General features: G+C 38.0%; 1 pseudogene; it reads left to right on the forward strand.

The window, feature by feature from the left end:
* Positions 1-1,209: 1,209 nt before the first annotated feature.
* On the forward strand, positions 1,210-1,776 carry LOC102728777 (large ribosomal subunit protein uL11 pseudogene; annotated as a pseudogene).
* The last annotated feature ends 5,120 nt before the right edge of the window (positions 1,777-6,896 follow it).

Below are 6,896 nucleotides of genomic sequence, written 5' to 3' on the forward strand. Positions count from 1 at the left end.
AAACCGAAATGAAAAATTTGCTAGAACCTCCTCAACTTGATAAAGAATATCTACCAAAAAACCTAGAGCTAATATACTTAATGGTGAGAAACTCAAAGCTTTCCCACTAAGATCAGGTACAAGGCAAGGATGTCTCCTCTCACCACTTCTCAACCTTGAACTGCAAGTTCTAAGTAATGCATCAGGACAAGAAAAGGAAATAAAAGGTATAGATTGGGAATAAAGAAATAAAAGTGTCTTTTATTCGTAGATCACATGTTAGTTTATATAGAAAATCTGAAGAAATGACAAAAAAAAAAAAAGGAATTCCTGGCACTAGTAAGTGATTATAGCAAGGGTGAAGAATATAAGATTAATATATGGAAACCAATTGCCTTCCCGCATACTAGCAATGAACAAGTGGAATTTGAAATTAAAAATATATATCATTTATAATAGCATCCATAAAAATGAAATACTTAGGTGAAAATCTAACAAACTATGTATAATACCTTTGTGAGGAAAACTACAAAACTGATGAACAAAATCAAGGAACTAAATAAATGGAGAAATATAGTCCATGTTTATGGATAGGAAGACTCAATATAGTTAAGACTGTCAGTCGTTCCCAACTTGATCTATAGACCCAATGCCATCCCAATCAAAACCCCAGCAATTTGCTTGGTAGATACTGACAAACTGATTCTATAGTTTATATGGAGAGGCAAAAGACCCGGAATAACTAACACAACATTGAGGAGAACAAAGTTAGATGAATGACAATCTCTGACTTCAAGACATACTGCAAAGCTACAGTAATCAAGACAAAGTGGTATTGGCAAAAGAATAAACAAATTGACCAATGGAACAGAGCAGAGAGTCCACAAATATACTCACGTAAGTATACTCAACTGATATTTGACAAAGGGGCAGTGGTAATTTCAACAAATGTAGCTGTAACAACTGGCCATCACATACAAAATGATAAATCTACACACACTACACACTTCACACTTTTTGTGAAGGTGCAAAATTAACTTAAAATGGATCACAGACCTGAAGAGATCACAGGTGCAAAATATAAAACTCCTAGAAGATAATGTAGAAGAAAATCCAGGTCACCTTGGGTTTGGTGATGACTTTTAAGATACAAAACCAGCTTTTGGCTTTCGGCTCGGGGAGGCAAAGGTGCAACTTTCTTCGGTTGTCCCGAATCCGGTTCATCTGACACCAGCCACTTCCGCCATGCCGCCTAAGTTCGACCCCAACGAGATCCAAGTCGTGTACCTGAGGTGCACTGGTCGTGAAGTCAGTGCGTCTGCCCTGGCCCCGAAGATCGGCCCACTGGGTCTGTCTCCAAAAAAGGTTGGTGATGACATCGCCAAGGCAACCAGTGATTGGAAGGGTCTAAAGATTATGGTGAAACTGACCATTCAGAACAGACAGGCCCAGATTGAAGTGGTACCTTCTGCCTCTGCCCTGATTCTCAAAGCCCTCAAGGAACCACCAAGAGGCAGAAAGAAGCAGAAAAACATTAAGCACAGTGGAAATATCACTTTTGATGAGACTGTCAATATTGCGCAACAGATGCGACACCGATCTTTAGCCAGAGAACTCTCTGGAACCATTAAAGAAATCCTGGGGACTGCCCAGTCTGTGGGCCGCAATGTTGACAGCCGCCACCCTCATGACATCATCGATGACATCAACAGTGGTGCGGTGGAATGCCCAGCTAGTTAACTACAAAGGAAAATGTTTCAATAAAGGATCATTTGACAACCAAAAAAAAAAAAAGATACAAAACCAAAGGCATGATCCATGAAAGAAAGAACTGACAAGCTGGTCTTAATTAAAATTAAAATTTTCTGCTCTGTAAAAGATGTTAACAGAATGAAAAGACAAGCCACAGACTGGGACAAAATATTTGCAAAAGACGTATCTGTAAAGGACTGTTTTCTAAAATACAGAAAGAAATTCTTAAAACTCAACAACAAGAAAATCAACAACCTGATTTAAAAATAAGCCAAAGACCTTAATTAGCAGACACTTCAGCCAAGACGATATGAAAATGGCAAACAAACATATGCAAAGATGCTCCACATCATACAGCATCAGGGAAATGCAAATTAAAACAACAATGAGATACCACTATACACCTATTAGAATGGCCAGAATCTGGAACATTGACCACACCAAATGCTGGTGAGGATGTGGAGCAGCAAGAACTCTCATTCATTGCAAATGAATGAAAATGCAAAATGATACAGCCACTTAGAAAGACTGTTTGGCAGTTTCTTAACAAAATTAAACATATTCTTACCATACAATCTGATATTTCCCCAAAGGAGTTGAAAACTTATGTCCACATAAAAATCTGTACATGGGGGGCACCTGGGTGGCTCAGTCATTTAGCATCTGCCTTCAGGTCAGGTCGTGGTCCTGGGATCAAGCCCCTCGTTGGGCTCCCTGCTCCACGGGAAGCCTGCTTCTCCCTCTCCCACTGCCCCTGTTTGTGTTCCCTCTCTCTCTGTGTCTCTGTCAAATAAATAAAATCTTTTAAAAAAAATCTGTACATGAATACTTATAGCAGCTTTATTCATAATTGCCAAATGTTGAAGCAATCAAGATGTCCTTTAATAGGTGAATGGATAAATGAGCTGTGGTACATCCAGACTATGGAATTTTATTCAGCACTAAAAAAGAAATGAACTGGGGCACCTGGGTGGCTCAGTCAGTTGAGTGTCTGCCTTCTGCTCGGGTCATGATCCCAGGGTCCTGGGATCAAGCCCCACATCGGGCTCACTGCTCAGTGGGGAGTTTGCTTCTCCCTTTCACTCTCCCTCTGTGCTCTCTCGAGTAAATAAATAAAATCTTAAAAAAAAAGAAAAGAAATGAACTATCAAGCTATGAAAAGAGATGGATGAAACTTTTTTTTTTTTAATTTTTATTTATTTATTTGACAGAGAGAGACACAGCGAAAGAGGGAACACAAGCAGGGCGAGAGGGAGAGGGAGAAGCAGACTCCCAGCTGAGCAGGGAGCCCCATGCGGGGCTCCATCCCAGGACCCTGGGATCATGACCTGAGCTGAAGGCAGATGCTTAACGACTGAGGCACCCAGGTGCCCCGAAACTTTTTTTTAAAAGATTTTATGTATTTATTTGAGGGAGAGAGAGAGAGCTGAAGAGAGAGGGAGAGAAAATCTGAAGCAGACTCTGCACTGAGCACAGAGCCCGATGGAGGGCTTGATGTCGCAACCGTGAGATCAAGACCTGAGCGGAAACCAAGAGTCAGCCGCTTAAGCCACTAAGCCACCCAGGTGCCCCAAGAGATGGAGGAAGCTTAAATGCATATTACTAAGTGAAAGAAGCCAACGTGGAAAGATTATATACTATATGATTCCAACTATATGAATTTCTGGAAAAGGCAAAAACTATGGACATTATAAAGATCAGTGGTTGCTGGGAGCTGGGGAGAAGGAGGGATAAATATGTAGAGTAGAGGGTATCTTTTTTTTTTAAGATTTTTTTTTTTTTAAATAATCTCTATTCCCAACATGGGGCTCAAATTTACCACCCTGATGGGTGCCTGGGTGGCTCAGTTGGTTAAGCGACTGCCTTCGGCTCAGGTCATGATCCTGGAGTCCCTGGATCAAGTCCCACGTCGGGCTCCCTGCTCAGCGAGGAGCCTGCTTCTCCCTCTAACCCTCCCCCCTCTCATGTACTCTCTCTCTCTCTCTCATTCTCGCTCTCTCAAATAAATAAATAAATCTTTAAAAAAAAACCTTACAACCCTGAGATCAAGAGTCCCATGTTCTATTGACTGAGTCAGCCAGGCACCCCAGAGCAGAGGATATTTTTAGGGCAATGAAAATACTCTATATGATAATGACACATATCATCCATTTGTCCACACCTAAAGAATGTACAACACCAAGAGTGAACTGTAATCTAAACTATGGACTTCAGATGATTAAGATGTGTCAGTATAGGTTTATCAATTGTAACAAATGTACTACTCTGGTTTGGGATGTTATAATGGAGGAAGTTATGCATGTTTGGAGGCAGGGGGTATATGGGAAATCCTTATACCTTCCCCTCAATTTTGTCGGGAACCGTAAGCTGCTTTTTAAAGAAAAAAATAAAGTCTGAATTTAAACATTTTTTACTAGAGGTGCTCAGCAGCAGATCTGAAGTGATAGAAGAAAGAATCTACAAACTTGAAAATAGAAATTGTCCATTCTTAAGAACAAACAGAATAAGGGGCACCTGGCCGGCTCAGTCGGTGGAATATGAGACTCTCAATCACAGAGTTGTGAGTTTGAGCCCCACATTGGGTGCAGAGATTACTTAAGAAAATAAAATCTTAAAAAAAAAAAAAGAACAAACTTAAGGAAGAAAAATAAACAGAAACACAGAGACCTGTGGGAATACCATTAAGCATACTAAAATATGCACAATGAGAGTCCTAGAAGGAGCAGAGAGAGAATAAAAACATAAATAATATTTGGATAAATTAAGGCCAAAACCTTGATTTCAAGGCCAAATTTTATATAAAAAATTAATCTACACGTCTAAGTTCAATGACTTCCAAGAAAGAGAAACTCAAAAAAATTCACACTTAAACACACTAGAGTCAAGCTATTGAAATATAAACAGAGAATCTTGAAAGGAGCAATAGAGAAATGACTCATCATTTACAAAGGATCCTCAATAAGATCAATTGTTAATGTCTCATTAGAAAAACCATATGAAGTCCAGAATGCAGTGGGATGACATTCAAAAAAATGAAAGGAAAAGACTGTCAACCCAGAATTTTGTAACCAAAAAACTATTCTTCAAAGTGAAGGAGAAATTAAGACATATACCCAAATAAACCAAAGCAGGGAGATTTTGTCACTAGCAAACTTTCCCTACAAGAAATACTAAAGGTTGTCTTTCAGGCCAAAATGAAAGAACACCAGGCAGTAACTTGAATCCACATGAAGAAATAAAGAGCACCAGTAAAAGTTACTACGTAGAGAAATATAAAATATGGTATAAATGTTTTTATATTGTAACTCTTTCCTTATCCTATTTAATGGGAAAAGACAACTTCACGAAATAATAACTATAAAACAGTGTTGATATGTTTATAATGTATAAAGATGAAATTTGTATGACAATAATACAAAGTACAAAGGAGTAGGGGAAGGAATGAAGCTATATTGGAATAAAGTTTTGAACATTATTGAAACTCAGTATTAATCTGAACCAGATTGCTATAATTGTATAACCAGATTGTTAATTGTAACCCCAGAGCAACTATTAAGAAAAAACTATAAAAATATAGTAAAAGAAACAAAAAAGGAATTAAAATGGTACACTTGAAAATACCTATTAAACACAAAAGAAGGAAGTAATGGAGAAATAGAGGAACAAAAAAACCAAAAAACATATATAGGGGTGTCTGGCTGACTCTGTCAGTAGAGCATGTGACTCTTGATCTCGGGGTTGTAAGTTCAAGTGCCATGTTGGGTGTAGAGATCACTTAAAAATAAAATCTTTAAAAATATATATATAACAAATAAAATTGCAGCTGTAAAACCTGTATCATTAGTAATTATATATAAATGGATTGAATTCCCCAATAAAAATGCAGAGATTGGCAGATAAAAAATCATTGCCCAACTATACACTCTTTACATGACTCACACTTTAGATTCACAGACACAAAAAGGCTAAACTTAAAAGGATAGAAAAAGATATATCACGCAAAAAAAAACCCTAAAGGATAGCTGGAGTGGCTATAATGATATTGGGCAAATAGAATTTAAGACAAAAATTGTTAAGAGGCAAAGATATATTTTTTATAATGATAAATTATATATATATAATATATATATTTATATTATATATAATATATTAAAAAATAAATTTTTTCGGGGCACCTGGGTGGCTCAGTCATTAAGCGCCTGCCTTCGGCTCAGGTCATGATCCCAGCGTTCTGGGATCGAGCCCCGCATCGGGCTCCCCACTCGGCGGGAAGCCTGTCTCTCCCCCCTCCACTCCCCCTGCCTGTGCTCCTCTCTCACTGTGTCTCTCTCTGTCAAATAAATAAATAAAATCTTTAAAAAAAAAAGATTAAAAAAAATAAATTTTTTCTAATGATAAAGGGTTAATCCATCAGGAACACATAACAATTATAAACATAAATGCACCTAATAACAGAATCCCAAAATACATGAAGTAACTAACAGAGTTGGATAGATAAATACATAATTCAAAAACAGCAGTTGGAAGGGGTGCATGGCTGGCTCAGTCAGTAGAGCATATGACTCTTGATCTTACAAAGGATCATGAGTTTGAGCCCCATGGGCAGAGAGATTACTCAAAAAAAAAAAAAATAACAGCAGGGGCGCCTGGGTAGCTCAGTCGTTAAGCATCTGCCTTTGGCTCAGGTCATGATCCCAGGGTCCTGGGATTGAACCCCGCATAAGGCTCCCTGCTCCGTGGGAAGCCTGCTTCTCCCTCTCCCACTCCCCCTACTTGTGTTCCCTTTCTCGTTGTGTCTCTCTCTGTCAAATAAATAAATAAAATCTTAAAAAAAACCAAAAACAGCAGTTAGAAATTTCAAGAACCCCTACCAATCATGAATAGAATAACTAGGCATAAGATCAACAGGGAAGTAGACTTGTACAACACTAGAAACCAGCGAGATCTAGCAGAGATCTATAGAACACACCAGCAAACAACAGAGAATATACATTCTTCTCAAATGCATATGGGATATCCTATGTTAGGCCATAAAAAAGGCACCAATACATTTTTTTTGTTTTTTTTGTTTTTTTGTTTTTTTTCTTTTTCTTTTTTTTATTTTTTATTTATTCTTATGTTAATCCCCATACATTACATCATTAGTTCTAGATGAAGTGTTCCAT

This window comes from Leptonychotes weddellii, chromosome 11 (assembly GCF_054177405.1).
Source record: "Leptonychotes weddellii isolate Sample4059 chromosome 11, ASM5417740v2, whole genome shotgun sequence".
NCBI classification, from domain to species: domain Eukaryota; kingdom Metazoa; phylum Chordata; class Mammalia; order Carnivora; family Phocidae; genus Leptonychotes; species Leptonychotes weddellii.